Genomic DNA, 24,719 nt, shown 5'->3' with positions numbered 1-24,719 from the left:
GTTGTGCAAAGACGCTGGTATCATGGTCACGTGAACATTTTCCCACCCGTAGACGAGTTTCTGGACACCCACGCAGCACAGTCGCTCACCACGATCGTCGCATTGTAAGGGCAGCAGTGGCAGACCGTACAGCCACCACACCACACATTAGAGGGCTTGTGAGTCCAGACGTGTCAATATGAACTATTGTGAAACGGTTATTAGCTGCGGGACCACTGGTACGGACACCTCTAGCCCGTATTCCACTCACACCAGAGCATCGACATGCATGCATCGAATGGCGCCGTCAGGCGATTGCTTGGAAGACGGAATGGCGCGCCATGGTCTTCAGCGACGAAAGCAGATTCTGCCCGCACGCATGTGATGGTCGTTTGCGCGTTCGAAATAGCACTGATGAGCGTTGCCTCGTAGAATGCATTCGTCTAAGACAAACCGGCCAACACCAGGCCTTATGATCTAGCATGCAATAAGCTACAACTGTCGTTCATCTTTGATGTTTGTGGAGGTGACGCGAACGAGCGCTCGGTAATTACAGAATGTTGTTTGACTCGTCCTTTTGCCGTTCTTGCAACAGAAAGCTAATGTGTTGTTCCAAGAGGATAATGCTCGCGACACACTGCCCGTGTAACTCAATGTGCATCGCAAGATGTGCAGCAACTTCCCTGTCCGTCACGATCTCCGGACTTGTCTCCAACCGAGCGCGTGTGGTAAATGATGGGAGGAGAAGTGGCTCGTGCGACTCGTCAAGCAACAACTCTTACGGACCTAGCTGAACAGGACGAGCAGGATGGACATAACAGTATTCGCAATCTGTACGATCGACTGGATGCCAGAGTCAACACCTCCATTGCCGCCTGTAGAGGGTACACAACGTACTAATATGAGTGTTGCAGCATGAATCGTTACCTGGTACCTCAGAACCACTCGTGCTACTCATGTGCAAATGTAACCATTTCCTGTACTCCATGTCCACTGTTGCAACAATAAATAGTGACCGAGTTGGAAAAATTCTAAAAGGCTACTCTATTTTTTTCCGACAGTGTATCTCATGGGATACTGACACGGGGCAATAAACGAATAATAGCAGCGCTGCTCACAGAATAGGGAGATATGTTGTTGTTGTTGTGGTCTTCAGTCCTAAGATTGGTTTGATGCAGCTCTCCATGCTACTCTATCCTGTGCAAGATTCTTCATCTCCCAGCACCTACTGCAACCTACATCCTTCTGAATCTGCTTAGTGTATTCATCTCTTGGTCTCCCTCTACGATTTTTACCCTCCACGCTGCCCTCCAACACTAAATTGATGATCCCTTGATGCCTCAGAACATGTCCTACCAACCGATCCCTTCGTGTAGTCAAGTTGTGCCACAATTTCCTCTTCTCTCCAATTATGTTCATTACCTCCTCATTAGTTATATGGTCTACCCATCTAATCTTCAGCATTCTTCTGTAGCACCACATTTCGAAAGCTTCTATTCTCTTCTTGTCCAAACTATTTACCGTCCATGTTTCACTTCCATACATGGCTACACTCCATACAAATACTTTCAGAAACGACTTCCTGACACTTAAATCTATACTCGATGTTAACAAATTTCTCTTCATCAGAAATGCTTTCCTTGCCATTGCCAGTCTACATTTTATATCCTCTCTACTTCGACCATCATCAGTTATTTTGCTCCCCAAAAAGCAAAACTCCTTTACTACTTTAAGTGTCTCATTTCCTAATCTAATTCCCTCAGCATCAACCGACTTAATTCGACTACATTCCATTATCCTCGTTTTGCTTTTGTTAATGTTCATCTTATATCCTCCTTTCAAGACACTATCCATTCCATTCAACTGCCCTTCCAAGTCCTTTGCTGTCTCTGACAGAATTACAATGTCATCGGCGAACCTCAAAGTTTTTATTTCTTCTCCATGGATTTTAATACCTACTCCGATTTTTTCTTTTGTTTCCTTCACTGCTTGCTCAATATACAAATTGAATAACATCGGGGATAGGCTACAACCCTGTCTCACTCCCTTCCCAACCACTGCTTCCCTTTGATGTCCTTCGACTGGTTTCTGTACAAATTGTAAATAGCTTTACGCTCCCTGTATCTTACCTCTGCCACCTTCAGAGCTTCCAAGATAAGTCGTAGGGTCAGTATTGCCTCACGTGTTCCAATATTTCTACGGAATCCAAATTGATCTGCCCCGAGGTCGGCTTCTACTAGTTTTTCCATTCGTCTGTAAAGAATTCGCGTTAGTATTTTGCAGCCGTGACTTATTAAACTGATAGTTCGGTAATTTTCACATCTGTCAACACCTGCTTTCTTTGGGATTGGAATTATTATGTTCTTTTTGAAGTCTGAGGGTATTTCGCATGATAAGGTTCATAACCTATCTACTTTGTCTCACTTGTTGAAACTGTAATGTTCACTTGCTCGACACAGCAAATCAGTCAGATCATGAGGGATGGAGCATATCATTTCGTGGAGTAAAATGAATTTCATTGAGGGCCTATCTTGAGTCAGGCAGACGTTGGAGAGTTGCTCAAAAGAATAACTTAGCGTATTAGCACGAAGTCTGCTGCTTTCCACCGTGGATGCTGGTGGTCCGAGAAAGGTAAACAGCCTAGTCGATATGCTTCGAACAATAACACTAAATTGAGTGAAACATCCACGTAAGACGAACACTGAGGGTTCATGGTACGGCGACCGCAACTACAATTATGGACAACACTGGTCTCAGGGCGTTAGCTGGTACCATCAAGAAGCGTTGCTAGAAGCTGGCCTACGAGCGAAGGATCCGCTCACTTGGATTCCTCCCCACATCACCTTGCAGCCCGCTTATAGCAGTGCAGAGTAACCGGCAACTTGAGGGATCAATGGCACAGAGTTGTGTTTACTCATGAGAGCAGTTTCTGCTTTAGCGTCAGTGCCGGTCATTAGCGAGTGCCGCGTTTGCAGAGAGAACGGCGATTACTGGAATCTATCAGGCAAAGGCGAACTATATCGACTAGGAGTGTGTGGATGGTGGATGGGCGTAGCCGATTATGTCCATGTACTGTGTTGACAAAACAGTGACCAGTCGAGTATGTACCCAGCACATCATACCGCTCTTTCTGTTAAATTTTCGTCGACGCCTGGGTGAAGAACAGTACACACATCTCATGACACCTAAACTACTTTGGCAAGATGATCGTCAGCTTCCGACAACCAAAGAGCCGATACGGTCATCATTCCTGTTCCTCAAAAGGTAATTGTGGCACGTGATGGTTTCTCTCTTAGTTGGTTAGTTACGTGTTCCATGGATCATTCGAACGATTCTATTATCGAAATGATGAGGTCGAGTCGGTTTACAAATTATGCATACATGATTAGTGTTAACATTAATGAGCACTTTAATATTTTTAGTCCTACCCATGCAACTACATTTTTTATTGGCTACCAGTTTTTAAGTAAAAATTCGTCAGTGAAATAGAAGGCGTTGTCTACAAAAAGTGCTATGAATTAGATTTAAAACTTGATTATTAGGGAAATGATCAAAAGACCTTTTTTTAATATATACTGCGCTTGGCGGAGGATACCCCCTACCACTACTAGTCAGTTCCTTTTTGATCCACTCGCAAACAGCATGTGGGAAAGACGACTATGTGTTTCTCTATAAGCCCCAATTCCTCGTGTCGTATTTCGTGGTCCTTATGAAAGTATTTGTATGGAGTGTAGTTATGTATGGAAGTGAAACATGGATGATAAATAGTTTGGACAAGAAGAGAATATAAGCTTTCGAAATGTGGTGCTACAGAAGAATGCTGAAGATTAGATGGGTAGATCATATAACTAATGAGGAGGTATTGAATAGCATTGGGGAGAAGAGAAGTTTGTGGCACAACTTGACTAGAAGAAGGGATCGGTTGGTAGGCCATGTTCTGAGGCATCAAGGGATCACCAATTTAGTATCGGAGGGCAGCGTGGAGAGTAAAAATCGTAGAGGGAGACCAAGAGATGAATACACTAAGCAGATTCAGAAGGATGTAGGTTGCAGTAGGTACTGGGAGATTAAGAAGCTTGCACAGGATAGAGTAGCATGGAGAGCTGCATCAAACTAGTCTCAGGACTGAAGACAACAACAACAACAACAACAACAACAACGCGCAATGTATGTTGGAAGCAAGAGACTCCTTCTGCAGCCTCAAATGCAGGTTCTCTAAATTTAATCAATAGTTTTCCTCGAAAACAAGCGTCCTTTGCAGATGAACCACACTTTCCTAGAATTCTCTCAATAAACCGAAGTCTATCATTCGCCTTTCCTGCCACAATCCTCACATGCTCGTTCTATTTCTTATCGATTTTAAACTCCGTGATTGTGTCAAGCAGCACAATACTAATGCTGTATCTGAAAATTACGGATTTGTTTTTCCTATTCATCAGCATTAACTTACATTTTTCTACATTTAGAGCCAAATCATTTACACTATGTGATCAAAAGTATCTGCACCCCCCAAAAACATACGATTTTCATATTAGGCGCATCGTGCTGCCATCTACTGCCAGGGACTCCAAATCAGCGACCGCAGTAGTCATTAGACATCGTGAGATAGCAGAATGGGGTGCTCCGCGGAACTCACGGACTTCGAACGTGGTCAGGTGATTGAGTGTCACTAGTGTCATACGTGTGTACGCGAGGTTTCCACACTCCTAAACATCCTTAAGTCCACTGTTCCCAATTTGGTAGTGAAGTGGAAACGTTAAGAGATACAGGCCGACCTCGCCTGTTCACTAACAGAGACCGCCGACAGTTGAAGAGTGTAGTAATGCGTAATAGGCAGACGTCTATCCAGACCATCACTCAGGAATTCCAAACTGCATCAGCATCCACATCAAGTACTATGACAGTTAGGCGGGAGGTGAGAAAACTTAGAATTCATGGTCGAGTGGCTGCTCATAAGCCACATATCACGCCAGCAAATGCCAAACGACGCCTCGCTTGGTGTAAGGAGCGTAAACATTGGATGATTGAACAGTGGAACAACTTTGTGTGGAGTGACGAATCACGGTACACAATGTGGCGATCCGATGGCAGGGCGTGGATGTTTTACTGTGTGGTCATGTTTTTCATGGAGGGGGCTTGCACCCCTTGTTCTTTCGCGTGGCACTACCACAACAAAGGCCTACATTGATGTTTTAAGCACCTTCTTGCTTTCCACTGTTGAAGAGCAATTCGGGGATGGCGATTGCATCTTTCTACACGATCGAGCAGCTGTTCATAATGCACATCCTGTGGCGGAGTGGTTACACGACAATAACGTTCCTGTAATGGACTGGCCTGCACAGAGATCTGAGCTAAATCTTATAGAACACCTTTGGGATGTTTTGGAACGCTGACTTCGTGCCAGGCCTCACCGACCCACATCGATACTTGTGCTTAGTGCAGCACTCCGTGAAGAATGGGCTACCATTCCTCAAGAAACATTCCAGCACCTGATTGAACGGATGCCTGCGAGAGTGGAAGATGTCATCAAGGCTAAGGGTAGGCCAACACCATATCGAATTCCAGCATTACCGATTAAGGGTGCCACGAGTTTGTGAGTCATTTTCAGCCAGGTGTCCGGATACTTTTGATCACATAGTGTATGTATATAGAGAATAACAGCAGTTCTATAACACTTCCTTGATAAGCTCCTGACGATACCCTTGTCTCTGGGTGAACACTCAATTCCATAGTTTAAGAAGTATTCGACCCACTGACATATTTGTGGACTTATTCCATATTCTCCTACCTTCGCTAACAGCCTGCAATGGGGCACCATGTTAAAAGCCGTACGGAAATCTAGAAATATCGCATCTGCCTGTTGCCCTTCACCCATAATAAACAGTATATTATGTGAGAAAAGGTCAAATAGAGTTTCACACGAGCGATGTTTTCTAAACCCATGCTGATTCGTGGACCTAAGCTCCTCGGTCTCAAGAAAATTTATTGTATTCGAACCGATAATATGTTCAAGGATTCTGCAGCAACCCGGGATATTGGTCTGTAATTTTGTGTGTACGCTCGTCTGCCCTTCTTATACACAGAAGTCGCATGAGCTTTTTTTCCAGTCGCTTGGGGCTTTGCGTTGGAAGAGAGATTCGCGATAAATGCAAGCTAAATGAGGGTACAATTATCTAGAATATGCTTTGAAAAAGCAGACTGGGATTGCATCCAGTAATGATGACTTACTTGATTTCAACTCCTCAGCGGTTTGTCTCTGCCGGGAATGCTGACTACTTTGTCGTTGACACGGGAGTCTGTTCGATGGTCAAACAACGGTATGTTAGTACGATTCTCCTGCGTGAACGATCCCTTGAACGTGAAATTTAAAACTGCGGCTTTTCTGATTGCTGCTAAAGGTCTTTTTTTCTCAAATTGTGATGGATTATTCATGACTAATTTCATTAGTGAATATACACTAACGGGATAAATCGCAGCACCAAGGACGAACTGTGCGACATAAACGCGAATGTTCGTATGTGTGTTTCTACATCCGAAATACGATATCTATTCAAATTTCGCGCAGTCGCATAAGATTGGCGCTAGTAGGACCACTATGAGGATGCAAATCATGTTAGCTTTAAGTACACGCTGTAACGGTCGTGAGCGTCGGCTACCTTCGAATTGATGTTAGCCAAGATACCTTTAAGGCTACAAAGACGCCGTTATCAGCAACTCACTGAGCTTGAACGAGGTCATGTAATAGGGCTACGAGAAGATGGATGTTCCATCTGCGACAATGGAGAAAGACTTTGCAGGAATGTATCCACTGTGCATGACTGCTGGCAGCGGTGGTCACGAGAATGTTTTGTCGCAAGAAGACCGGGCTCTGGACATCGAGAGGGAAGACCATCATGTTCGACTTAAGGTTGTGCCGCATCGTACCGCATCTGCAGCAGCAATACAGGCAGCAGTTGGCATCACTGGGACACAAATAACTGTTACAAATCGGTTACTTCAAGGACAGCTCCGATCCAGACGCTCTTTAGCGTGCATTCCACAAACTACCGCTTCAGTGATGGCAAGCAAGAGCTCATTGGAGGGCAGGAAGGAAGTCTGTTGCGTTTTCTCATGATGGTTATTATGAGGCCTGCTGAGGGCCTACAACCAACCTGTCTGCATGCTAGACACACTGTACTTACAGCTGGAGTTATCTTCTGGGGTGCGATTTCGTTTGACAGCAGGAGAATTCCAACTGCAAACGTGTACGTTATTTTGGCGGTTCGACCTGTTGTGCTGCCATTCACGAACAGGATTCCAGGCGGTGTTTTCCAACAGGATTACGTTCGCCCACATACCGTTATTGCAACACAACATGCTCTACAGAGTGCTGGCATGTCCCTTGACCTGATCGATCACTAAATCTGTCTCCAATCGAGCACGTGTATATGGGACATCGTCGAACAATAACTCCAGTGTCAACAACAATTAGCAGTAACTGACCAGTGCAACAGGCATGGACCTCCAATCCACGAACTGACATCCGACAATGCATGCACGTTCCCATGCATTCTTCATTATTTTGTTTTACACAACGAATTGTAGTGTCTTTTTTCAAAATTTATGGAGAGGCCATTTTCAGAGAAACACTTAATAATTTTTGGAAAATATCATCTACCAACTATTCTGTTGCTTCCCCTCTAGTGGGATTTATTACAGCACCAGTATCATCTGCAAAAAGTACAAATTTTGCTTGTTGGATGTTAAGTGGAAGGTCATTCACATATATAAGGAATACGAACCAATGCAGAAGTGGACCTTATGGAAATCCCTTTGTGATTTTCCCCGTCACTACAATTTTCTACCTTTCCGACATAGCTAGTCTGAATTACTCAGCAGAACTACGTGCATTCTATTTGTTAACTATGATGTGTAAAGCCATCAATTTTATAAACTTTTTTTTCTAAAGGGTATCATGATCTACAGAATCAAAAATCTTGGAAAGATCACAAAAAGTAGCAACTGGTGACACGCTATTGTTTAAAGATTGTATTATTTTAAGAGTGAATTATAGATACTGTGTCTATACAAACTGAGAAAACAGGAGGAAAGCCCGATTAACATTATTTCTAAGGATGGCATTTGACACCTTTATTATAGTGTATTTGTATGAATACAGGACTGCATTAAAGCTTACACAATATACTGAACTAGTTGCGGAAGAATTCGTCTAGTGTTGTACAAAAATGAACTTCAGTTAAAGATTAGAACTCAGACGGTCAGTTATGTAATACAGATAACTAGCACGATATACGTCGACGGTAAGAGATTACAAGCGTTCCATGTGGAAGTATTATTTGCGCAAACTAAGATGGCACTCGGTGCAGTGGCTGGTGTGAGTGACCGTAAATGGGAAATGCCTTTACGCTCGCTCCCACAAACCACCTCACCGAGTGTCATCTTAATTTGCGCTAACAACACTGCTTAAAATGTGCTGGTACCCGGCCCTAAGAATTCTGCTGGGTATAGGCGTCAGTTAGTCGCCACTTGCTAGCGTTGCAGTATTCTACGTAACACTTGTCAGTCAGTCATGTATAGAGGCGATCAGAGTTGTGTTTTTCCTCTATGTATAGTAACACTGAACAGCTTTAATCCAACATGTCCCATACGCAAAATTTTGTTTTCGGCTCGCCGGCCGATGTGGCTGAGCCGTTCTAGGCGCTTCAGTCCGGAACCGCTCGACCGCTACGGTCGCAGGTTCGAATCCTGCCTCGGGCATCGATATGTGTGATGTCCTTAGGTTAGTTGGGTAAGTAGTTCTGAGTTCTGGGGGACTGATGACCTCAGATATTAAGTCCCATAGTGCTCAGACCCATATCTTGATAGATACTCCAGATATTTTGAAATTTTTGATGATCTAGCAAGCGCGGTACCATGAGTGGATTTGCTACCACCCTGTCCACACAGCACCGCTTGGATAAATACTGGACACTTCACCGCATCTAGTCTGCGACTTCAATGGAACACATCGATCAGCGACTAACTCTCACCGCTACTGGTTCCCAGTTTAGCAACCAAGCTCGAGAGAGTGAATAGACATGGTTTTGCTTTATGGACAATACAAATACATTTTTTCACTGCTGTCGCTTCATGATCAGTATATACTACGTTCAGGCAGTGGACAAAAATATGGAAACACATCGAGAAATACGTACTTGAACTTAAATGCAGGTGCTAGGCAAAACTGCAGGTTTCGCTGTCACATCTGACCACGAACCACACCCTTACAATGTCCTCAATATGTTGCAGGTGTCAGTTGCTGTCACAACACTGGTCTCTGTAGTTGGGAGCGCATTACTGGAAGATAAATGAAGTGGAACGGGGCAAATAATTGGTACTCGTGTGGTGCGTTCTACCGTAACCAAGGGAACCGAAGTGTTTGGTGATTCAAGAGGCACCGTATCTAAGATTTATATCAAAAGTAGCGAAATGGAGAAACAACATCTGCTAAGTCACAATGCGGACGACACTGGGTGTTTAGTGATCGTCGCGGATGGTCATTGAGAAGGATTATGACGGAAAATAAGAGGACGGCAGCTGCAAAAGTCGACGTAGAAATGAACGTTGCACTCGAGAAACTTGCCAGCATCAAAGGACAAGAAGGAAACTCAATAAGCAGGGATTGTAGGAAGAGCTGTAATACCAATACCACTCATCAGTGATGAAGATCCTCGTAACAAGAAAAAGTGGCGCCAAATTCGTAGACCCTGGACTATGGAGCAGCGAAAGAAAGTCATTTGGTCGGATAAGTCTCTTTTCAAACTGTTTCCAGCTTTTGACCAAGATTACGTACCAAGAGTGAAACATGGGGGTGGTTCGGTGATGACTGGGCAGCCATATCGTGGTATTATACGGGCCTCATGGTTGCTGTGGAAGATCGCATCGTCCAGAACGGGTTTTATGAGAACGACGATGCATTGTCGCATCTCCTCTGGTCACCGCAGTCACCAGAGCTCAATATATTGAGTGTCTGTGGTGTACTTTGGAGCAAAGAGTGCGTGATCGCTATGCACTTCCATCGTCGTTGTCTGAACTACATCTATTTTTCAGTAAGTAAGGTATAAGTTGTCTCGAAAAACATACAGGACCTGTTTTTTTTCCATTTCGAAATGACTGGAAGCTGGTTTGCATGCCAACGGGTTTCCTATATCGCATTAGTCATGGTAATCTATTTTTGTCCGCTCCCTGTATATGGAGAAATAATGTCGTCACTACAACTACAGTGCAACAGAAAAGTCGTGCACATGATAATAAATTTAAATAATAAATTTACATTTAAATAATAAATTTGAATAATAGGAGACGAGGTACTGGCAGAACTAAGGCTGTGAGGACGGGGAGTGAGTCGTGCTTGGGTAGCTCAGTTGGTAGAGCACTTGCCTGCGAAAGGCAAAGGTCCCGAGTTCGAGTCTCGGTCCGACACACAGTTTTAATCTGCCAGGATGTTTGATAATAAATTTGTTTGTAGACAGATTATCGACCGCAACATGCCATTAAAGGTAGTACGAAGAAGGCAACACAAAAAATGGGCATGTGACACATGACGTATAGGCAATTCAATGCTTGACAGAACATGCTGTTTACCGAACAACAAAGAGTTTTCCTTGTTGAACACAACAGTTCAGTTAACCAGAAATCAACACATGTTTCATAAAAACACCTCGCACTATCTCAGATTTTGATAGTGCTGCACTGTATCGAGTCACAGGGTGATGGAACCTGTTTACTTTGAAACTACAGTGAAATATTGTGTACCAAAACATCATTTCACAATTTATTTTACTGCCGCAGGAAGACTAATGATATTCTTGATGATAATAAGACATGCCACTTCTAACACAGCTAGTGAAACAAATAATTTCTTAAACTAATTTTTCTGTGATAGAACCATCTGTAAAGGATTATGGTCCTCACATTCTCTCGTTTAAGGTCTTCAGACTTCTTCCTGTGGTGCTACCATAAATAAGGGAACTATAAAAACAGAAGTCTCACTGGAGCAACTAAAGATTAACGTAACTCAGAAGTTTAACTACAACAGTGCCAATACCATCACAAAGTGGCCTTTGACATGGTAAAACGAGTTTGTGTGTGCGTTAGTGAATAAAGCAACCTTTTTGAGCACATACATATACTGAGACGACAAGAGTCATGGGGTGCCTCCTAATATCACGTCGGATCTCATTTTGGCCGGCGTACTGCAGCAACTCGTTGTGGTATGGACTCAATAAGCCGTTGAGTTGTTTCAAGTCCCCTGCATCAATAATGAGCAATGCTGCGTCTATAGCTGTCCGTAACTGCGAAAGTGTTACCGCTGCAGGATGTTGTGCATGAACTGACCTCTCTATTATGCCTCATAACTGGTCGATGGGGTTCATCTTGGTCGACCTGGCTGGCAAATCATTCTCTCAAATATTTCAGAAATGTTCTTCAAACCAATCGCGAACAGTTGTGGTTCGGTGCCATGACATCGCTGTTTGGGAACATGAAGTCCATGAATGGATGCACATGGTCTTCGAGTAGCCGAGCATAAGCATTTACAGTCAGTGATCGGTTCAGTCGGACAGAGGACCCAGTCAGTTCCACGTAACCACAGCCCACACCATTATGGAGCCTGCGCCAGCTAGCATAGTGCCCTTATTGACAACTTGGGTTCATGGCTTCGTATGGTCTGCGCCACACTCAGATCCTACCGTTAGCTCTTACCAACTGAAATCGAGACTCATATGATCAAGTCACGGTTTTTCCAGTCGTCCAGGGTCCATACGATATCGGTACCAACCCAGGAGAGGCACTGAAAATAATGTCGTGCTGTTGGTAAAGGCACTTGAGTCGGTCGTCTGCTGCCATGCCCTTTAATTTCGACGCACTGTTATGATGGATAACATCGTCGTAAGTCGTACATTTATTTCTGCAGTTATTTCACGCAGTGTTGCTTGTCCGTTACCACTGACAAGTCTACGCACGCCCTGCTGGTCTCGGTCGTTAAACGAAAGCCGGAGGCCACTGTGTAGTCCGTGGTTTGGAAATCTCGGCACAATCTTGACGCTGTGGATTTCGAAATACTGAATTCCCAAACGATTTCCGAAACTGAATGTCCCATGACATAATCACGTAGGAAACCTTTTGACATGGATCACTTGAGTACTTCGCCAATGCACCGCCCTTTCATACCTTGTGTATGCGATTCTAACGTCATCTGTATATGTTCATTCCGCCGTCCCATGACTTGTGTCACCTCAGTGGAGTATATATCGAGTGCCTCTCCCAAGAGTGATCATACCCATTTAGCGTGCTGTTTCCGCAGACATTTGGAACGTCGTTTTTGAAGTGTGTAGCTGGAGGAAGACCAACAGATACAGCTCATCATGTCTTTCATGCGGAGCACACTGTCGACGGAAAGCGTCGGTTTGTTTCTCGTTGTAAAAAAAATGATTTTTAAAGCGGAATTTTACTTGATTATTCGATAGAGCGGTTCCAATTTAGTCTAGTGTGATATACATTTCATCGATTTGTGAAGACGGGGTACGTAAAACACAGAGCACAATCAGTACACCAGCAGCGACTGAGCGGCGCTACTGAGTGGCGGCAACAGTCCGCGCGGCCCGGGGTGAAGTCGTCGCTGCTTCAGTACTGTGCCTTTTGATACAAATCGATAAAACGTAGATCGCACTAGACCAAATTAGAATCGCTCTACCGAATAAGCACGTAAAATTCCATTTTTAAAAATCATTTTGTTTGTAAAGGGAAATAAACCGACGCTTTCCATCTACACTGGGTGTCGCATGAAAGAATTGGCTCAAATGGTTCAATTGGCTCTGAGCACTATGGGACTTAACTTCTGAGGTCATCACTCCCCTAGAACTTAGAACTACTAAAAACCTAACTAACCCAAGGACATCACACACATCCATGCCCGAGGCAGGATTCGAACCTGCGACCGTAGCAGTCACGCGGTCCCAGACTGAATCGCCTAGAATCGCACGGCCCGCAAGAAAGAATTGATGCGCTATATGTGTTTGGGTTGATTTCAGCTGCACATTGCAACAACGAGATTGCAAATACATGGCGCAACACAAGAGAAAATTAGCCTGATGACTTTTAGGAGGGAAACTCTATATATTTTAAGTGTAGTTGCATGAGTAGTACTAAAAATATGATTAATGTTAACAGCAGTCATCTATCCATGTCCTACAAATTGACTCATTTCGATAAAAAAAGCATTCAGATGATCTAGGGAACTTGTAACTAATTAAACAATATATGTGAGGATATGAAATTATATGTATGATTATTTTTTGATACACACGACTTTTCGATCACACTTTGCATATATCACGATACATTGATTGAAATGAAAATAGTTGTTGTTTTCGCACCATAATCGTAATTGAACATCTCATGGATGAGTAAATTGTACTTTCACCATGAGCTTTGAGTTTTACTGAAGTAATCGATACTGACGTATCAAGCGAGGAAGTGAACCGCTACAGCAACTAGGAGGTTCTACCACATTCGGAAACACTTCTGTTACGCCAGTGACACGGATCCGTACGCTTTGAGAAGGGACGCGATCTGAGCCAATCTCTGTAAAGTTAAGGGTAGCCATGACCTATCACTGATGTATGAAGAATCAAGGAGCGTCTGTCAGTGAACAGTTATTTAATGAAAGTAACTTGAGAAATAAAGCGGTCAAAGCAGTTTTCCGTCAATGTAAAGTCTGGAAAACATTTGATAGTATTCATAAAAAAACATGCAAAAGCTCTGCGACAGCTATTCTCAGCTTTACAGTGACCGTTACGTGTGAAGCAGGTCAGGTATTACACTACATATTCTACAACCATTTTGCGCCAAACTAAACTTTACACTGGAAGAAGAATAGAAAACGCTTATTTTTAAAATATCAAAATGTAAATAATATTCGGTCAGCGATCAAATAAATAATACTCCCTTGTAGGTATTTTATTGTAAAAGGTAATGTGTCAACCAGACGCTTGATTCTGCTTAACTCTAACCTTTATTTTCTATCTGTTTGGCCTCGGTCAATTCGTAACTGGCCCTTTTCCCTCGAAGTTAATTTAGTCCATATCTTTTTTGTCGAATCACACGCGAAAATTCACCTTGAAACCTGTAATTTGGGTGTTTGGGATCGGTAACCATAAAACTTTTTCGAAAATAGTGTGTACTACCATACTTTCCCCTATATGATGACAGTTCAGTTTAATTTAGACTCAGTTGCTGTATGCTGTCGTCCTGTGGTCCAAGAAATTGCACTCTGTCTGAAAATTGTTCTTTATGCACTAAAGTTCATGTTACAAGCCAGGCGTTTACTTCTCGATTCTCCTTATCAGAAATACGCCACTCTCGCGCATCATGTGTCACTACCAAGTAAAATACAGGTAGCTCGATGAAACTTGGACCGTATTTGACAAGAACTGCTACAGTACCATACAAAAGTGAAGGAAATACGCAATGAGACGAGCAGAAATGACTTTTTTTTCCATAGACAATGACTACATTGAAGTTACCGCTATTCACGATGGCCCCTGTACATTCCAAAAATCAGGACATGGTTATCAATACGGTGTATGATCACCACAGACGGCATTCGATGCTCTTCAAGCCGGCCGCTGAGGCCGAGTGGTTCTAGGCACTTCGGTCCGGAACCAGGCGGCTGCTACGGTCGCAGTTTCGAATCCTGCCTCGGGCATGGATGTGTGTGATGTCCTTAGGTTGGTTAGGTTTAAGTAGTTCTAAGTTCTAGGGGACTAATGACCTCACATGTTAAGTCCCATAGTGCTTAGAGCCATTTTCTGATGCTCTTCTACGTGCTGCCACGATGGCAACGAGGTTAATACGGAGGTCTTGTGGCTGAGCGTTTCATTCCCCCACCGGTCCGTTTGACATCTGCTGGATGGTCGGTGGTGCACGTCAATGTGCTCTAATACGCCTCTCCAAAGCATGCCACACGAGCTCAATGCAGTTTAAGTCGAAGAACGGGCGGGCACTCCATTCGCCGAATATCTTCTTGTTACATAAGCTCATCCACCTGCACTGTTCAGATCTGTCGAGAAATGCCAGCTACAAAAATGAAGTCAGGGCCGAAGGCACCCTGAAAAGATGCACTTGCGGAAGGAGTACAGTGTCACAATAAAGTAGACTGGTGAGTCTGCCATGTTCATAGATCTAGACACCATACCAACTGGACCACCAAGGCGACCATGTTCGACTTCGTACATTCATATGGTGAGAGGTGGGGACATGTAATGCATCCTGGAACGTTGTTGAACATGATTGTTTAGTGATAATGTGGTAAGGCATAGTGGCCATAGTGACCTGCAAATCTTTGCACACGGGACACCCACCGGTCAACGCAGTTGTGGCACTGTATTCATTCGCCAGGTGCGTCTTTTCAGAGCTGCATTCGTCCCTGACTTCATTTTATGGAATAACGCAAGTGGCGGAGCTCTTAGACTGAGAGGATATTTGGGGAATGGACTGGTCTGCCCGCTTCCCCGACTTCAATCCCATCAGCCATGTGTGGTGTGCGTTGGGGAGAGATATTGTAACACGTCCACATACACCAACGGGCTGGTGGACGACTAGAACGCTCTGACACAAAAACCGTCAAAACGTCCCCTTAGAAAAATTATGAATTACTGTGTTAGTAAACCTCTTATGCTATTTGATTTACAAACAACTGAGCAAAACTCAACGTACTCAAACAGTTTTCTCTTCACTTATTCTGATCATCACTAAACTGACACAGAATATTTTTAGCCCAACGCAATCTGAATTTCAAAAATCCCTACAAAAGAATGGCCCCAACTAACAATAACCTATACCTTTCATGAATCACTTACCTCACAAAAATCTTCGTTATTCAACTACTGCAACACAGCGAGCGCCAGTATTGCCAGCTAAATAAAAGATTCTAACTACTGAAGGCACTAACTACTGATAGGCATAGTTAGCAAATGAAAGATTTTGATAGAGAACAAACAATGTATTTACCTTAATAATGTTCAAAAATCATCATATATATGACATCCATCTTTACAAATTTCCTTTTTCTGGCGGACACACGTCCAAATCGTCTTCTTATAGTGACCTCTCAAAAAACTGGCATCTTACTCTCCACATGCACCACTGCTGGCGGCTCACCTCCAACTGCCCAACGCTACGCGCTGTTCACATGCAACTGCCCAACACTACAGAAGCGTATATTCCAACACTGAGTCCAACCAGCCACGGACTGCACACAGCGCAGTCAGTGATTTTCATACAGAGCGCTATGTGGCGTTACCAACATAAAAACCTAAACAGCCCACTTACACCGTTTCCTGCCTTTTATGTTGTCTAGAGGACCATAATGTATCACGGCGAATTCAATGCAATAATTATTATCTTTGAATAAAAGTGTCATTTCTGTCCCTCTCACTGCGTATTTCTTTCAGTTATCTTGTGTACTAGTTCTGTCTGCGTATGGTCCGAGTTTCATCACACTATATTACTTAGCAGTGATGCATCATGCGAAAGTATTGCATACTAGTGTGTAACTGCTAATATAATGTATTGTTTATTACATAGTTTAGCCAACTTAATACGTTAATCATCGTCATGATTACTTCTGTTAACAGTTAAATGTATCAACTTCTGTCCTGTCTTGTAAAAGGTTTACGAAGAAAACTACCGCTTTATCTTGTGTGTCCATCTCATTTCGTATTACTCAAAGTTAAGAGTAAGTTTATTGCCAAAGTGTTCTGCCAAGTATAGACCATCTGTTGTTTATTATCAAGTAACTCTCACTGCTTTTCTGTTTTCTGTCTTTAAACACGAACAGAGCCCGACGAACATCGCCACGTCCCCCACTCCACCCCACCCCACCCCTATGAACCGGTCGCAAATATGATCATATTTCTCACTAATCCACCACAGCAATGAAGGGAGACTTCACGGCATATGCTCTGCTGGCCCGTGAACACCTGTTTCGTGAAACAATGAATAACAAGTGAGGCGGAAATACGGACGAAACACTGGCCGCCCGCACAAAGCAAGTTACCGGAAGAGATAAGCTGTGGTTATCTCTGAATGCGTGCCGAATTTCAGATAACATCGTTCCCATATCAGTCTCACAGGCTGCGGTTTGCGCCATATCGGGACCGCGATGATGCGTATTTTTGAATATTCTGCGGAATTATTGTTTACTTACTTCACATACCTACAACTTGTGTAGAAACCAAATTGAAATTATAGAAGTCGACCGTGACGAACGAGACGCAGTGATTCAAAATGGAGTGCGACAGAATTGTAGGATATCCCCAATTTTATTCACTCTGTACACAGAGCAAGCAGTGAAGGAAGTTGAAGAAAAATTTGGAAACTAAATGGAAGTTCAAGGCGAAGAAAGGAACCTTTAAGGTTTGCCGAAGAAACTGCAGTTTTCTCGTATACGGCAACCGACACTGAAGGTAGATTGAGAGGAATGGGTGTTGTAGTGAAAAGACGTTAAAAGATGTACACGAACAAATATAAAACAATAGTAATGGAATGTGTTCGAATTACATAAGCCTATGCTGAGCGGACTGAAAGAGGGAATGAGACACTAAAACTTCTGGCCGGGTTTTGATATTTTTGGAGAAAAATAATTGTCGTTCTATTTTAGACCCTCTAGTTGGAAACAGGTCTGACCTTAGCTGCACTGTCGGTTCCGAGATGTGGGATTAGTGCTAATGATATCTTCGTAGCGACGACGGTTACTAAAGCTAATACTGTATATCCATCGAGAAGGCCAGGAGAATTTTTGTGGTAGAAAGAGCAGATAAGCAGTTCTTAGCATCCCACTCAGACACTGAATGGACATCATTTGGTTCCAATATTATGGATTAAGAGAAATTAAGGGCAAAGCTTAAACATATCACAAATCGCGCTCTGGAGCGGTATGTGCCGAGTAAAAGGGTTAACAACGAAAAAGACGCAACGTGGTTTTAATAGCAAAATTTGGAAAGTGCCGAGGAAAGAGAAATTGTTGCACTCTCGGTTCAAAAAAGAACGTAGAAATGTCGACAATCAGGAGTCAGTAGAAATCCGTGCTGCCTGTAAAAGATTGATTCGCGAAGTCTGCAACAGCTTCCATCGGCATACGTTAAGGGAAGATTTTGCCGAGAACCGAAGAAAAATCTAGTCATACGTAAAATCACTAGACTGGTCGACGTCTTTTATTCCGTCACTCACAGACCTGCCTGGCGTGGCAATAAGGCAGAGCGAAAGGAAAGCAGAAGTATTGAATTTCGTGTTTAAAAAATCATTCACGCAAGAGCATCGTACGGATCGTTTGGCCGTCGCACAGACTCCAGCACGGAGGACGTAGAAATAACCCTTCCTGGCACTGAGAATCAGATGAAAGAGTTCGAAACAAATGAGTCGCCTGGTCCAAATGGAGTCCGAATTCGGCTTTATTGAGAGTAAGCTTCGGCGTTGGTCCCTTACTTAGCTTGCATTTACTGCAAATTTCACGCACAATGCAGAGCTCCAAGCGACGGGAAAAAAGCGAAATTCCCTTGAGACAGATAAACTCCTGTCCACAAATCAATTCGGATTTAGAGAGCCTCGCACTTGTGAAATTCAGCTTGCCTTTTTTTCGCATGATCTCGTGCGAAACAGGAATGAAGAGGGAATGACGAAATTCATGTTCCTAGATTTCCGGAAAGTGTTTCACACAGTGCTCCCCTACAGGTTGTTAACGGAGATTCAAGCATATAGAATAGGTTCACAGATGCGTGAGCAGCTCGCTGCCTTCTTAAGTAGCAGAACCAAGTACGTTGTCTTGCACAAAGCGTGTTAATTGGTGGCGAGGTCGGGTTGAAGGAGAACAGTCTAGCAACTGGATATTTTCTGCAGCCAGGAAATCTGATATGACCACGCTTCTTCTCTATGTAAGTAAACGTTCTGACGGGTAGCGTGGGCATCAATTTTTGAAACTTGCTGATGACGTGTCGGCACGAGAAAGTGTTATGACTTTAGAAGGATACATGATGACTTAGACTGTGCTTATATTTAGTGTGATAAATGGCTGCTTGTTCTAACTGTAGAAAAATATAAGTTAATGCAGATGAGTGCTAAAAAAAACCCGTAATTTTCGATTACCGTATTAGTGGTATGTTGTGTAAAGCAGCCACGTCGATTAAGTATCTAAGTGTAACGTTGCAAAGTCAGCGGTAGGGAATATGAGTGGTCGACTTTGAGTTATTGGGAGAATTCTAAGAAAGAGTAACTCTTGTGTAAAGTACACCGCGTACAGAACACTTGTGCGATCCGCTCTTGAGTGATAATCGAGTGTTTGAGATTCCAACCAGGTCGGGTTAAAGAAAAACAGTCTAGCAATTCAGAAATTTTCTACTAGATTTGTTACCAGTAGTTTCTATCAACACGCGAGTATTACGGAAATGCTCAGTGAACTCGAATGGGAATTCCTGGAGAGATGGCGACGTTCTCTTCGGGAAGCACTGTTGAGAAAGTTTAGAGCATCAACATTTGCGTTCGACTGCAGAACGATTCTACTGCCACAAACGTTCATTTCGTGCAAAGACCGTGAAGACAAGATAAGTGTGTGTGTGTGTGTGTGTGTGTGTGTGTTGGGGCTTATGGGCGCTCAACGTCGAGGTCATCAGCGCCCTGACACACATTAAAGGGAGCGAATGTGGACAAGATAAGAGAAGAAAATAACTTATTGATACACAACCAACACGGATTCAGAAAATATCGTTCTTTTGCAACACAGCCAGCTCTTTTTTCTCATGAAGTAATGAGTGCTTTCGACAAGGGATCTCAGATCGATTCCATATTCCTAGATTTCCAGATACCGTTCCTCACAAGCGACTATTAATCAAATTGCGTGCATATGAAGTATCGTCTCAGTTGTGTGACTGGATTCGTGATTTCCTCTCAGAGATGTCACAGTTCGTAGTGATAGACGGTAAATCATTGAGTAGAACAGAAGTGATATCTGGCGTTCCGCAAGGTAGTGTCATAGGCCCTCTGCAGTTCCTGATTTACATAAATGATCTAGGTGATAATCTGAGCTGCCCCCTTAGATTGTTTGCAGATGATGCTGTAATTTACCGTCATTTAAAATCATCAGACGATCAATTTCAATTACAAAATGATCTACAGAGAATTTCTGTATGGTGCGAACAGTGGCAATTGGCACTAAACAAAGAAAAGTGCGAGGTCATCCACATGGGTACTAAAAGAAATCCGATAAATTTTGGGTCTACGATAAATCGCACAAATCTAAGGGCTGTCAATTCAGCTAAATACCTAGGAATTACAATTACGAGCAACTAAAATTGGAAAGAACACATAGATAATATTCTGGGGAAGGCGAAACAAAGACTGTGCTTTGTTGGAAGGACTCTTAGAAGATGCGACAAACCCACTAAAGAGACAGCCTACATTACACTTGTCCGTCCTCTGCTGGAATACTGCTGCGCGGTGTGGGATCCTTACCAGGTAGGATTGACGGAGAATATAGAAAAAGTCCAAAGAAGGGCAGTTCGTTTCGTGCTATCGCGCAATAGTGGTGAGAGTGTCACTGATATGATACGCGAGTTGGGGTGACAGTCACTAAAACAAAGGCGGTTTTCTTTGCGGGGAGATCTATTTACGAAATTTCAATCACCAACTTTTTCTTACGAATACGAAAATATTTTGTTGACACCCACCAACGTAGGGACAAATGGTCATCATAATAAAATAAGAGAAATCAAAGTTAGAACGGGAAGATTTAGGTGTTCCTTTCTCCCACGAGCCATTCGAGAGTGGAATGGTAGAGAAGTAGTACGTAAATGGTTCGATGAACCCTCTGCCAGGCTCTTAAGTGTAAAATGCAGAGTAATCATGTAGACGTAGATGTAGGGCTCGCATGGAGGCGTATAGACTGTCGTTCATCCCTCGCTCCATTTGCGAGCGGATCGTGAAAGGAAATGGCTAGTCGTGGAACGAGGCACCCTCTGCCACGTACCGTATGTCTGCTTGCGGAGAACGTATATAGGTGTAGACAAACTGCAGTTCTATAAGCCTTCTGAAAAAGAGGAATATTTTAACATCTACTGCAAATTAAACTTACAGAACGCGTTTTATCAAAGTATTTATGTGCAGCGCAGATTTGTACCGAAATGAAAAATGCTACAGAATAATGCTGAAGATTAGATTGGTAGATAAGATTACTAATGAAGACGTGTATAATCTAATCGAGGAGGAAAAAAATTTAGTGCATCTCGACTGAAAGAACAGACTGATAGGGTAGGTGGAAAGAAGTAATTAATTTGGTAACGGAAGAAATTTCAGGAATATAAATAGTAAATGGATCCCAAGGTTTGACTACAATAAGACAGTTGAAGCGGATTTGGGTTGCAGTAGTTATGCAGGGATGAAGAAGTTTGCGCGGGATAGATTAGTGCGAAGAGTTGTGTCAAACTAGTCTTCTGGTGAAGACGATGAGAACAATTCATATCAGTGTTTAACGAAATATTGGCAATAGAACTTGATTTTTGAATATAATTTACTTCCATAACTTAATGAAATCCTTTTTTTTCTGTTCCGAAGACAACTTCATCCGCTCCGCTCGCTGCCCCGGGAGTAGCTACACCGCAGGTTGGGAACCGTTGCTCTTTGATATCCGACTCAGATAGCTCGAGTAAGACCTTTGCACATGTCATACCCCCAGTCCATCGACAGACATGCTGAGTAAATACACGTCATTTCGATCGTCGTGCGGTGTATCACCGACAGTGTAGCTGTCTACACTTGTATCAAACGGGTACGACACTGTAAGCGGAGTCTATCATACCGATGCTGTACCGGTTACATACTTCCTCATCAGCCGTCTAATCGGCTCCTTCTTCATGGTGAGTACTTTTCGTACCACTAACTCATTGCCCCATTCCTGTTTCACTCGCGTATGGCACTTGTGAACAATGTTTGTCGGTAAGCTTGTCGACTACTGCACGCCATCTCTTTTAACTCCTTACTCGCAGTCGTTTTACTAGCAGGAGTGGTGGAAGCCCTCGGTAGCTCACGAGTATTAGCTCTGTTCTCTCATCTTTTCTCGTCGTGGTCATTTCTCGATATTTATGTGGGAGAAATTACAGTGTTTTCCGACTATTCTCGAAAGTGCTGGAAATTTTAATAGTAAACCTGTCCGTGACGGACAATGCCTCTTTTGTAATGTCTACCACCGGAGGTTGTGAAGCATCTGTGTAACGCTCTCACGCCGACTAAGGGAGCCCGTGACGAAATACACCACTCTTCGTTGGGTCTTATCTATCTCTTCTGTCGTTTATACAAAGTAAGAATCGCTGATTGATGAACAGCACTCAAAAACTGGTCGAACAAGCGCCTTGTAAACCACTTCCTTCGTGGATCAGTTACGAGGGTCGCTCCAAAAGAAATGCACACTATTTTGTAAAAATACAGTTTTCATTCTGCGTGTGTGAAAGTTTACAATGTGTAGATACATCCTTCCCGTTTGTTTTCAAATTTAGTTCAACCTGTTCCCGTGACCGGTGCCGTCACAGCATGTCTTCAAGATGGCTGCTACACTTGACGTTCGTCAGAAGCAACTCGCTGCCATAGAATTCCTGTGCTGTGAAAACGAGACTGTGGGAAACATCCACAAGAGGTTGAAAAAGGTGTATGGAGATGCTGCTGTCGATCGCAATACAGTTAGTCGGTGGGCAAGCAGGTTACGTGATGAAAGCGGGCACGGCAATATTGAGGATTGTCCTCGCAGCGGCAGGCCTCGTACTGCACAAACTCCAGACAATGAGCAGAGAGTTAACGAATTGGTGACTGCTGACAGACGCATCACCGTGAACGAGTTGTCACGCTACGTTGGGATAGGGGAAGGAAGTTTGCAGAATACTGAAAGTGTCGGCGTTAAAAAAGCTTTGTGCCAGGTGGGTTTCCAGGATGTTGACGGTGGCTCACAAAGAAACTAGAAAAACGGTATGCAGCGAACTTTTGGAACAGTACGAGAATGGTGGAGATGAATTTCTTGGAAGAATTGTGACAGGTGATGAAACATGGCCCATCATTTTTCATCAGAGACGAAGAGGCAATCAATGGACTGGCATCATGCAAGTTCACCCAAGGGGGCAAAAAAAAAAAAAAAAAAAAATCAAAACCACACCTTGTGATCGAAAAGTTATGGCTACGCTGTTTTTCGATTTCGACGGACTCCTGCTTGTGGACATCATGCCAAGTGGAACCACCATAAATTCTGATGAATATGTGACGACACTGAAGAAACCACAAACTCGACTGAGTCGTGTTCGACCACATCGGCAAAAGCATGATGCTGTGCTGTTGCACGACAATACACGGCCACATGTCAGTCAAAAAGCCATGGAAGCGATCACGAAACTCGGATGGACCTGGCTCCATGTGACTATCATCTCTTTGGAAAACTGAAAGACTCTCTTCGTGGAACAAGGTTTGAAGATGATGACTCCTTTGTGCACGCTGCCAAACAGTGGCTCCAACAGGTTGGTCCAGAATTTTATCGTGAGGGTGTACAGGCGCTGGTTCCAAGATGGCGTAAGGCAGTTGAGAGGGATGGAAATTATTTGGAGAAATGAAAATATTGTTCCTAAAGGATGTATCTACACACTGTAAAACTTTTAGACATGTAGAATAGAAGATGGATTTAAAAAAAATAGTGTGCATTTCTTTTAGTGACCCTCGTACATTCCGCCACAGGGATCACACATTTATGGGGCAGCTGTTGTATACTGTACAATTAACCGTAGCAGTCTTCAAGTCGTCACTTTCTATTCTCTCAGCACAGTTCCAAAGAAACTGAGTCTGATCTTAGAATATTCTTCTACAACCTTTTAACGAATAACGAAATTTCACAAAATATTTTAACGAAAATGATAACGGATTAATTTTTGCGGCCAATTTTCTTCAGTGTCATTATTGTTTTGGAGTGGTCCATTGCGTTCGTTGGACACACCGCCGATCAGGTGTATCCTGTGGGGTCTGTTCACTCTTCGACGTTATGTTTGATGAGGAATTGTAGACCTTTCTTTCTCAAGTGCTGAAACCAGACGACGGCAGCAAGACAGTGTTTGCTGTTGGGATCCTATTTTCTCTAATTTATAAAGTGGAACACGGAACTTTTGTTCCACAGATAACAAATGGTGAAAGGTTTATTGTAGGCCAGAAGATGGAATTATATTATTCCGAAAGAGGAGATAATGATGATGGACGCTTGGGTCTGCAACGTAGTCAACGTTATAGTTTATCCTAAAGGAGTTCCATTCTCTTCAGCTCAGGACTCTGGACAGGACAGTCCATTTCAGAGACGTTATTGTCCACAGATGCTGCATTGGCAGGGTGCGCTGTAAAGCAAATACAAACGTTAATCATCTCCTAGATGTTCCTGTGTTGTACGCACTACATAATGCTGTAAACTGTTTTCATATCCTCACGCATTAAGCATTCTCTTAAGTCCAATAAGGAACCACACTCTAACCACGAAAAACACTACCACCACAGCCGTACTTCACTGTTGCCAACATACGAGATATAAGTAACGTTCTCTAGGCATTCGCCATACCCAAATGCTTCCATCTATTTGTGATTCGTACTTGCGCAATCCGTGAGTCGTCTATTGTCTTACAAAATTATGCCAAATATAT

General features: G+C 43.2%; 1 protein-coding gene across 1 annotated transcript in view; it reads right to left on the bottom strand.

Moving 5' to 3' along the window:
* LOC124775451 (follistatin-related protein 5-like) overlaps positions 1-24,719 on the bottom strand; it is a 138,885-nt gene that overhangs the window by 46,360 nt on the left and 67,806 nt on the right. The window lies entirely within an intron of this gene.

The sequence above is a fragment of the Schistocerca piceifrons genome, chromosome 1 (assembly GCF_021461385.2).
Source record: "Schistocerca piceifrons isolate TAMUIC-IGC-003096 chromosome 1, iqSchPice1.1, whole genome shotgun sequence".
NCBI classification, from domain to species: domain Eukaryota; kingdom Metazoa; phylum Arthropoda; class Insecta; order Orthoptera; family Acrididae; genus Schistocerca; species Schistocerca piceifrons.
Note: the sequence above shows the minus strand (reverse complement) of the source record. Positions and strands in the feature narration are given on the sequence as shown.